Raw genomic sequence first — 10,993 nt, 5'->3', positions numbered from 1 at the left:
TTTTATCGGTCTGGGTTCTTATAACAAAACACCATAGGGTGGGTGGCTTAAACAACAGACACCTATTTCTCACAGTTCTGGAGGCTGGAAGTCTAATATCAGGGGGCCAACATGGTCGGGGTCTGGGGACACCCTCTTGCTGGTTTGTATACAGCTGCCTTCTAACTGTGTCTTCTCATGGTAGAGAGCAGAGAAAGAGAGAAGAAGCAAGAAGCTCTCTTAACTCTATTCTTATAAGGGCACTAATTCTATCCTGAGGGCTCCATCCTTATAACTTAATTACTTCCAAAGACCTCACTCCCTCACATTATCCCATTAGGAGTCAGGGTTTCAAAATATGAGTTTTGGTGGGAACACAAATATTCAATCTATAACACTACCTCATGCAGTTGTTATATAATTAGGTAAGTTATTGCATTTCAATACAGTCGTTAAGTAATCATGTAAGTTAATACATTTAAAGTATGTAGAATAGAACAAGGGCTTCCCTGGTGGCTCAGCGGTAAAGCATCTGCCTGCAATGCAGGAGACACAGGAGACATGGGTTCAAGCCCTGGGTCGGGCAGATCCCCAGAGGAGGAAATGGCAACCCACTCCAGTATTCTTGCGTGGAAAATGCTATGGACAGAGGAGCCTGGCAGGCTACAGACATGGGGTCACAAAGAGTCAGACACAACTGAACACATACACATATGAAAAGAAAACCAAAAAGGAGATGAAGGCGATGGCACCCCACTCCAGTACTCTTGCGCGGAAAATCCCATGGACGGAGGGGCCTGGTGGGCTGCAGTCCATGGGGTCGCTAGGAGTCAGACACGACTAAGCGACTTCACTTTCACTTTTCACTTTCAGGCATTGGAGAAGGAAATGGCAACCCACTCCAATGTTCTTGCCTGGAAAATCCCAGGGACGGCAGAGCCTGGTGGGCTGTCGTCTATGGGGTCGCACAGAGTCAGACATGACTGAAATGACTTAGCAGCAGCAGCAGCAGCAGCAGAACCTAGAGCATAGGCACACACCCCAAAGGTTACTTCTGTTATGGCCTCACGTGGCCTGTGAGATCTTCTCCAACCAGGGATTGACCTTGTGCCCTCTGCACTGGGAGCTGAGTTTTAACCACTGGACCACCAGGGAAGTTCAAAGATTAGATTCGATATTATAACCTGGAACAGGTTCCTATGAAAGCTGGGAATTCTCCCGGTGACCCCTGTTTCTTCTTCAACCAGGAAGATCTGTGACGGGGGAGACAGCTCCTTCTCACTGCTCATTTGTACCACAAAGAAATGGTGCTTCTAAGCTGGCCTTCATGCTATAATTCTTTAGTGTTGGTTGACAGCCTCGAGCAATGAGGCTAGGCAAAAGGATGCTAGGGACCAAGATGAGAGCAAAGACTTGCCTAGAGTGCAGCCAAGGGAGGCGGAGCAGGGCAGCTTCCACGAGCTGCAAACAGCAACTGGGTTTAAAGTTCTCAGCCACTGTCTCAGATTAGCTTCATCTTACATGCAGAAGAACATGTAATAAATAGGTGGGTCATATCAAGCTTTTTAGCCATTCTGCCAAGCACGAAAATTATTTCCATAAGCAAAATACCAGAATTAGCTTTTGGACTGTTTTTTTTTTTATTGAATGAATTTGTAGAAAGTAAACATTTCCACGGACTTACTACCTAGATAAAGATATAGAACATTACTAGGATCTGAGAACCTTCTAATAACTGCTGGTTATTAACCACCTCCCTCCTAAGGTGACCATTCTGACTTGAATCATCATAGATCAGTTTTTCTTATTTTGGACTTTATATAAAAGATATCATATATAAGTATGCTTGAAATGGAAGAGCTGAGATCAGAACCCGATCTTAAATTAGATAACACACTTACGTGTGCCCCATAGTATACAAAATGATCAATTGATGCTAGTTTTCTTTTCTTCTAAATCTAGATCTGGGGCAGGGGTACTGAATGAAGAAGCGGGGCCTGATGATTTTCTTTGTGGATAGTCCGGCTATTCTAACTGACCTGAGACATTGGGATGTGCAAGCCAGAGATAATAGGATAAAAAGAAGGAGCCACACTGGCCATTAGAGGACAATAACCCTAGAAGAGCGTGGGAACAAGTGACATAACTGGCAAAAAACAAAAGTGTGCCACTGCCAGCAACCGGAAATACCTCCAAATACGTCTCCCTCCCTTCCTTCCTTTCTCTTAGAATCCCCCATACACTGGCTCCCCAGCACCCATGAACCCACTGACTTCCTATGGTTCTTCAGCAGCTCTGGACTGAATAGATGAGCTTTGTTCTGGAGACTCAGTTCTGAGCCACCAACTCCGTTAAGTGTCTGTCTGCCTCAGGCATCTCTCTGAAGTCCTTAGTCTCTCAACTCAACCAAGAGGCGCCCTTCCCTCAGCTCAGCTTCTAGAACACTGCTGGCTCAGGCTCTAAAGGGGTGAGTGTGCCAAACACACGGTTTCCAAAACTTGCCTTCCAGCCAGTGTGAAGACCAGATGAGAAATGAGCTGTGTCCTGATTTCAGCTACAGGTTCAACACAATCACAAAGGTCGTCTTCCTTTGCTCCAATCCCACCCTCAGAACAGTCCACACCTTTGAGAGAATAGTGAGTTGAGCAAGTTTTCCATTCTGAGGGTGAAACATTCCTTGCTCCAGGGGAGAATGCATAGATTTTGCTTTAAGACTTCGGTCCCAAAGCTACAGAACTGGATTGTCTAGGAGGCTGTGTTATTGTTGTTGCTCAGTTGCTAAGTCCTGTCCGACTGTCTGAGACCCATGGACTGCAGTACTCCAGGCTTCCCTGTCCTTCACTGTCTCCTGGAGTTTCTTAAATTGGTGTTTATTGAGTCAGTGACGCTATCTAACCATCTCATCCTCTGCCGCCCTCTTCTCCTTTTGCCTTCAATCTTTCCCAGCATCAGGGTCTTTTCCAAGAGTCAGCTCTTCATATTAAGTGGCCAAATTATTGGAGGACATGGGTCCATGGGGACAGGGGCAGGGAGACAGAGAAAGAGACTCTGAAACTGAGTAGTTGGACCTGTAGAAAAGACATCATCCCCATCCCACTATGGGAAAGCAGCTAGTCCTCTGGTGGGGATGGCTGTGGATTTCTGGGAACTGGCTCTTGGAGCCCAGCTCCAGGTGAGGGTCCTCCAACACTGAGTTTGGCTTCGGCGGCCACTCTGCAACCTGCCCAGAGCACACCCAGGTGCCCAACAGGTGGCAGAGGGCCAACACTAGAGAGCACATCAAGGAGCCCAAAGGGTGAACTGGTAGGGATGGTCATTTTTATAGACTAAGGATCATGCCACTGTCCCACATTGGTGGTATCACATAAGTCTCTCAATTGATAACAATAATCATCAACGTTATGATCAAACTGACACCTTCTGAACATTTGATATGAAGCATTGCTCTAAGCACTTGTACATGTAAGTGTAAGATTCATTTAATCTTCTACAACAGCCTTCCATTAAGAAGAGAGGTACTAATAGTCCCATTTTACTAATGGGGAGACTGAGGCACAGAATGGTTAGTAACCTGCCAAGATCAGCCAGTGACTGAGTGATGGAACCAGAGCCCCGCAGGCCAGTATTAGCCAGTCCTGGACTTTCCTCCAACTAATGGTGGGAGTGTGGAGCCCCCATGTAATTTGATTTTAAAAAAGAACGAACTGCTATGCTTCCCATTCCCAGATCTTAGACTGAAGTTTTTACCGTCTGTGCCAACCAGGCCTGATGAGAGGTTGGGGCTTTATTTGTAAAAGTGAAGTGAGTTTGAATGCAGCTATCATGATGATCAGATCAGATCAGTCGATCAGTCGTGTCCGACTCTTTGTGACCCCATGAATCGCAGCACGCCAGGCCTCCCTGTCCATCACCAACTCCCAGTGTTCACTCAGACTCACGTCCATCGAGTCAGTGATGCCATCCAGCCATCTCATCCTCTGTCATCCCCTTCTCCTCCTGCCCCCAATCCCTCCCAGCATCAGAGTCTTTTCCAATGAGTCAACTTTCTCATGAGGTGGCCAAAGTGCTGGAGTTTCAGCTTTAGCATCTTTCCTTCCAAAGAAATCCCAGAGCTGATCTTCAGAATGGACTGGTTGGATCTCCTTGCAGTCCAAGGGACTCTCAAGAGTCTTCTCCAACACCACAGTTCAAAAGCATCAGTTCTTCGGCACTCAGCCTTCTTCACAGTCCAACTCTCACATCCATACATGGCCACAGGAAAAACCATAGCCTTGACTAGATGAACCTTTGTTGGCAAAGTAATGTCTCTGCTTTTGAATATGCTATCTAGGTTGGTCATAACTTTCCTTCCCAGGACTAAGCGTCTTTTAATTTCATGGCTGCAGTCACCACCTGCAGTGATTTTGGAGCCCAAAAAAATAAAGTCTGACACTGTTTCCACTGTTTCCCCATCTATTTCCCATGAAGTGGTGGGACCAGATGCCATGACCTTAGTTTTCTGAATGTTGAGCTTTAAGCCAGCTTTTTCACTCTCCTCTTTCACTTTCATCAAGAGGCTTTTGAGTTCCTCTTCACTTTCTGCCATAAGGGTGGTGTCATCTGCATATCTGAGGTTATTGATATTTCTCCCGGCAATCTTGATTCCAGCTTGTGTTTCTTCCAGTCCAGCGTTTCTCATGATATACTCTGCATATAAGTTAAATAAACAGGGTGACAATATATAGCCTTGACGAACTCCTTTTCCTATTTGGAACCAGTCTGTTGTTCCATGTCCAGTTCTAACTGTTGCTTCCTGACCTGAATACAGATTTCTCAAGAGGCAGATCAGGTGGTCTGGTATTCCCATCTCTTTCAGAATTTTCCACAGTTTATTGTGATCCACACAGTCAAAGGCTTTGGCATAGTCAGTAAAGCAGAAATAGATGTTTTTCTGGAACTCTCTTGCTTTTTCGATGATCCAGCGGCTGTTGGCAATTTGATCTCTGTTTCCTCTGCCTTTTCTAAAACCAGCTTGAACATCAGGAAGTTCACGGTTCATATATTGCTGAAGCCTGGCTTGGAGAATTTTGAGCATTACTTTACTAGCGTGTGAGATGAGTGCAATTGTGTGGTAGTTTGAGCATTCTTTGGCATTGCCTTTCTTTGGGATTGGAATGAAAACTGACCTTTTCCAGTCCTGTGGCCACTGCTGAGTTTTCCAAATTTGCTGGCATATTGAGTGCAGCACTTTCACAGCATCATCTTTCAGGATTTGGAATAGCTCAACTGGAATTCCATCACCTCCACTAGCTTTGTTCGTAGTGATGCTTTCTAGGGCCCACTTGACTTCACATTCCAGGATGTCTGGCTCTAGGTCAGTGATCACACCATCGTGATTATCTGGGTCAGATGATAGGACTGTTCAAACTCAGAAGTGTCTATGGAAAAAAAAAAAAAAAACTCCAAATTCCCCTTCTCTGAAAGGTATTGAGGAAGGAGGAGGCAGAAAAAATGTTTTCATTAGTCTGAACAGTCTTCAAGAGAATTCCATGGGGAAAAAAATGAAACCCCAAACCAAACAATAACAAACATCAAAAACGCTGAATTTTTTTTTTCACTTTGAATTTCTCCTTATGGATGGACACAAATTCAACTAGTTTGCAACTTAATTTAAAACTTAAGCAAGAACTTCAATATAACTGGCAGATTTTCAACTGAATATCTATTATTTCTGTAATTATACTGTCCAAGGCAAATTTCCCCAAATATTTTTATCAGCATTTTTAAGGGGCAGAGAATCAGGTGGATAATAGTTCAAACTGAATGCAATTAGCAATTACAAAGTGAATGAAAAACTTGGGTTCTTAAATTCTACAAGCTTAATCTAAGAGGAGGTGCCAGAAGAACACACAGCTAAGGGCTTAACAGGATGTCCCAAAACAAAGCATTGTTGTGCAAAACTACATTCCCTCGAATGAATGATAGCTACTATTGTCATAATTTATTGAGAACTATGTGTCAGCACCTAGGTACTTTACACATGCTATGGTGTTTAATCTTCACTGTCAGATGAGGAAATTGAGACCAGAGAGGTTAGGTGACTTGCCCACAACCCCACAGCTAGCAAATGACACAACCAAGTCTCAAAGTCAAATCTGTCTGATCCCATCAGCCTTGCTCCTTACCACTTTTAAAGACACATAGAGCAGTGGACTCTTAGACCACGAGTAGACCTGGTAACATACAAGTCCTCAACAGAGATCAATTTAAGGTCAGTTCAGCTGGGAGGACCCTGTGCAGATGTCAAGGTAAAGGGGCACATGTAAAAACTTAAAAAATTAAATGCTGTCACTAGCAGTAACCCCCCTCCCCACACACAAAACCACTTAAATTTTAAAAATAACAACAATAAAGAAAAACCCAATAGGGAAGGATGAGGGCATGTTGACCCCTATTTCAACTTCCCTGGTTTCTTCCTCCCAACTCATGTAGGGAATAGACAGATAATAACGGGAGGGCACAGGCACTTAATCAGAGATTTTACAAACCACTAAATCAAAAGAGACTGTGAAATTCCCGCCCGGGGAAGCTAACAGTGAGATTAAGTGGATTAGCCTACTGTACAGGAATCCGGGGAACGCGGCTGCATGTGCTTTTGTTGTGGATCACTCAGCAGTAACATTATGGTTTTACATCTCCCAGAACCATATGGCCATGTGCCCTTCTGCAAACCAGGGAGGAAGAGCAGCGCTGGCCGGCCGCTGTCCCTGCCCCATACCGGTCGACTTCAGGAGGGGAAGATGCTGACATTTTATGGATGGTTTGTGCAGGGACCACACTGGGAATGAGAAGGAGGCCAGGCTAATCACACCCAAAACTTCTGTGATCAGAGCCTGGTTCCTGACTGCTGAGGGAGAAAAAAACAAATAAACAGAGCAGCTGGAATTAGGAGTTCTGGTATCATCTTTGCAAAGAAAATGGGAGAAGGCCTTTTGACAGCACGGTTCCCAAACTTCGGAGGAAACTGCTACCTGCTGATGGTGAGACGTGTCCTTTCTGAGTGGCTTTCCTTTTGGCGTTAACTGCTCCAGCAGCAGCACGTGGAATTAACTGGAAAAGCACACAACTTGCTTGTTTTCAGAGATCTCACCCAAACTCCGAAAACCTAGAGCACTGGATAGATATGTGTACAAATGATGACCTGCCAGAGTTAACAGTTGACATCAACAGCCTATAATAAATAATTAATACAGCCCTAGGAGGTATAAAGCCAGTGACATGGTATCTCTCCCTTGGCTCTAAGTGGAACTCCAGATAACCTACTTTGAACAGTAATGTGTTCACAGTATGTGGGAATTAACTGCTCAATATAATAAGTACTATTGAATTTCCCATCTCCATGCAGATAAAGGGTAACTGCCACCAAAAACATAGAAATAACAGTAACTGAGTGATGGGGGGGTTAGCAAAGAAGAACCCCATTTTTTATTACCACCTTAAAATGTTATAGGTTAAAATAATCTTAAAGGGTTTAAAAAACAGCAATTAAATCTTCCATGTCTGTTTTCCAAGACTGCAGCTGAGAAAACGAGGGCCTAAGAGCCATCCGGCGCTAGCCTTGTTAATAACGCTCTGTGAAAAATCTCATTAATTCAGTCTGGCTCTTCAGATCAGCCGCTAAATCCTTGTATTGTCAGTCATCCTCTGGCCTTTTCAGGATTTCCATAGCCTAACTAGCAGTATCTCCATGGAAACCAAGCAGTCCTGCTTTGCACATCCCGGAACTTTTTGTTCCTGACAAAGCTTGACAAATCACATGCAGCATGGAGAGTTTAACACAGCGAACTAAACCCTGACCCACACTTAGAAATGATAAACCCAAGCACACCAGCTTTACTATAAATGATTTCCTTACAAGATACTTAACCAAGCCGGTGAGATGTTGAACCAGACAAGTTTCAAGAACAAGGTACTGGAGAGAGAAAGAGGGGGAAAAATAAAAAAAGGCAAATAAATAAACAGATAAATAAGAAACCCAGGCATGTTCAGCTGTAGGTTTTGTGATCTCATCTTCTGTCTAACTGACTTAAATTGAAAGCAACTAATGGAGAAAAAGAGTGAGAGGGATGCTATTTTGGGGTCATTCCTGAGCCTGAGATGTGGCCTTCCTTTCCCACTCTGAGTCAGAAAGGGAAAACTTAAACCCATGCCCTGGCTTTCCCTAACTCCTGCGGAGGATGGCCTTGGGACTCTAACAGGTCTCCAAGCCTGGCGACCACTTCCTGGCTGTTCAGTGTTGGTTCATTTGAGTGAGGCTCACAGATCTTGGAAAGGTGAAGACATGTGGGTCCTAGAAAGTGAGGCTGGCTTCACTGGGGAGGGAGATGGAATTCTGACACCAGGGTGACAAAAAGAGAATAGAGGACAGATTTCTCCAGGATCCTGTCTCCACTGGAAGTCTCAGCATCCCTATTCGTTCCTACTGTTTCCCTGGCAAGGCACCCTTCCCACCCTCCTCCCCTTGGTCATCTGTCCAGGTGATGGAGCCAGGTTGGAGGTCCTCCCCACAGGGAGCACGGACCCCAGAGAAAGGAGAAGAAGGAAGGTATGCTCTTGGGACAGAGCAGCCAGAGGCAGACAAGGACCCCTCAGAGAGTCCACACACACAGTTTTGGCTTTCACTTCTTCACGGAGCCAAAGTGAAGATGGCTGACTTACAAAAGATGTCCTGACTGATGAACTGCCTCCTCAGCTTTGTGGCTCAGCTGGTAAAAAATCCACCTACAATGCGGGAGACCTGGGTTCGATCCCTGTATTGGGAAGATCCCCTGGAGAAGGGAAAGGCTACCCATTCCAGTATTCTGGCCTTGAGAATTCCATGGAACATATAGTCCATGGGGTTACAAAGAGTCAGACACGACTGAGTTACTCTCACTCCTCAGTCTTTAGACAGGCTCAAGGTCTTCCTCCTGGCCTTGAGACTTGGCAATGTTTTAGAGACGCCACGATACTTGCAGCCTTGGGAACGCCTGGCTTACCGGACCAGACAGGCCCAGACTGACCTCTGTGTTGGCAGCAATGTCTGAGCCGTCATGACCAAGGAATTCGCCAGCATGATGCCATCGGATGTTTACAATAATGGCCAGTTCTGGACACATTGTACATGTTCTAAAGATATTTGCTGGTTAACTGAAATGGTGCCTTAAGATCCTACTTTGATCCTTCAAAGCTACAGTAAATGAGGTCTGGTCTCATCTCAGCCTTCAGTGAACTTTCCTGCATTCCTTGCCTTTGAAAGGTGAGAAGCCGAACAATAATCATACAGTGATAATAGCAATAACAATAATCATGATAATAATAGCAGCTGGCTCCTCTCAAGTTCTTATTCTGTAACACCAGGTATTCTTCTGAGTGTTTCCCATGTAAGAGCTCCTTTAATCCTCACAACTATCATCCGGAAAAGATGCTATTAATATGTCCATATTATTAACTTCATTTTATCCATGAAAATGCTGAGACACAAAGAACTTAACTAACTTGCCCAAGTTCACAGAGCTGGTTAGTGGTAGAACTCGGCTTTGAGTCCAGGCAGACGCATTTTACCTTCTGCTGGCTTGTTATATTATTAATTCTAACTACCCCAGACCAAAATAATCAGCCAATTATAATAGCTAACAACTACAAAGTGCGTGCTGTGTGCGGGCGCCATTCCAACTTTACATGCATCCTCTCCCTCACCCCTCAGCCAAAGTCACCTAACAAGTAAATGGCAGAGTATGAGTCAGTCACTAGGCGATGTCTGACTCTTTGTGACCCCATGGGCTCTAGCCTGCCAGGCTCCCTCTGTCCATGCAATTCTCTAGGCAAGAATACTGGATCTTACTGACCCAGGTATCGAACATGGGTCTCCTGCAGTGCAGGCAGATTCTTTACCGTCAGAGCCACCAAGGAGGCTAGAACCAGATTCAGACCCAAGCAGCATGGTTTCTAGAAGCTTCTGTCAGCCAGGACCCTCATTTCTGTGATCATTCTTGGAAAGATGCAGAATAATGTTCCATGGAACCATTATTCCAGGTAGATATTCAATTCCTAAATGCCCCTACTCAGGCCACCAGATGACCCTGTATGATTGTATTTTTCTTCCCAAGACCCCTTTCAAAGTGCTTCTGTTCAAGGTTCCCCAAACAAGTTGAGGCCCAGGAGGGAACCAACGAGCAGGACCTCCCCATCCTCTGGTCCTAATGGGTCGCCCCTGAGCAGCAGGCAAGTCCTCTCATCCCCTCCTGGGAAACCTGGGGAAGCACCCACCTTTCTGCTTGCACACAGGACTGTCATGGAGCTCAGCTGAGTCTAGCTCTCGGCATAGATGCTGGGAGATCAGACAGTGCTCACTGGAGAGAGGGACACTGCCAAGGCTCAGGGACCTAAAATTAGACCTACCAGCTGTGTTTTGGTTTTGCAGGCACGTGCATGTCTGTTCCATTCTTGAGCATGCCGGGTGTTGAAATATATATGAAACCTGCTCTCTGAAGTACAGGGAAAGCACGACATTCTTGCACTTTGTCTTTAATTTATTGTTTCTCTTCTGAGGCCCCTAACTCCTTCACTGCCCAGAGAATGACACTTGTTCCTTGGCCATTGTCTTTGATGGGTCAGTGCCTGCAAAGAGAGCATCAACACGCACCTTTAAGAAACCCAGCTAGTCTCTCTGGAGACTGAGCACAGAGCATGTGATTCTGACTCTCAGTCCTGGCTCTCTGCTTCCTGGATCACAGCCTCTTCTGGAAGATATGCCTGCTGAACTTAGCCAGAAGGGCCCATGGCCAAGCCCCAGGTGGGTCAAAGGTTGGTACTTGGCCTGGGAGTGAATAGGGTTCACTGTGGCTGCGAGACATAAGGTAGAGAGGACCGGGGTCCACATCCCATGAGGATGACCCCAGATGAGGGCAAGCCAAGCACTAGGGAAGGTCAAAGGTGGATCTAAGAGAGCAGGCAGGACACCCCAAGTCCATTCAGGCTGCAGTAACAGGAATAC

Source organism: Bos grunniens, chromosome 23 (genome assembly GCF_055505025.1).
Source record: "Bos grunniens cultivar Pamir isolate PY7600 chromosome 23, Bosgru_T2T1.0, whole genome shotgun sequence".
NCBI lineage: Eukaryota > Metazoa > Chordata > Mammalia > Artiodactyla > Bovidae > Bos > Bos grunniens.
This window is presented reverse-complemented; position numbering follows the sequence as displayed.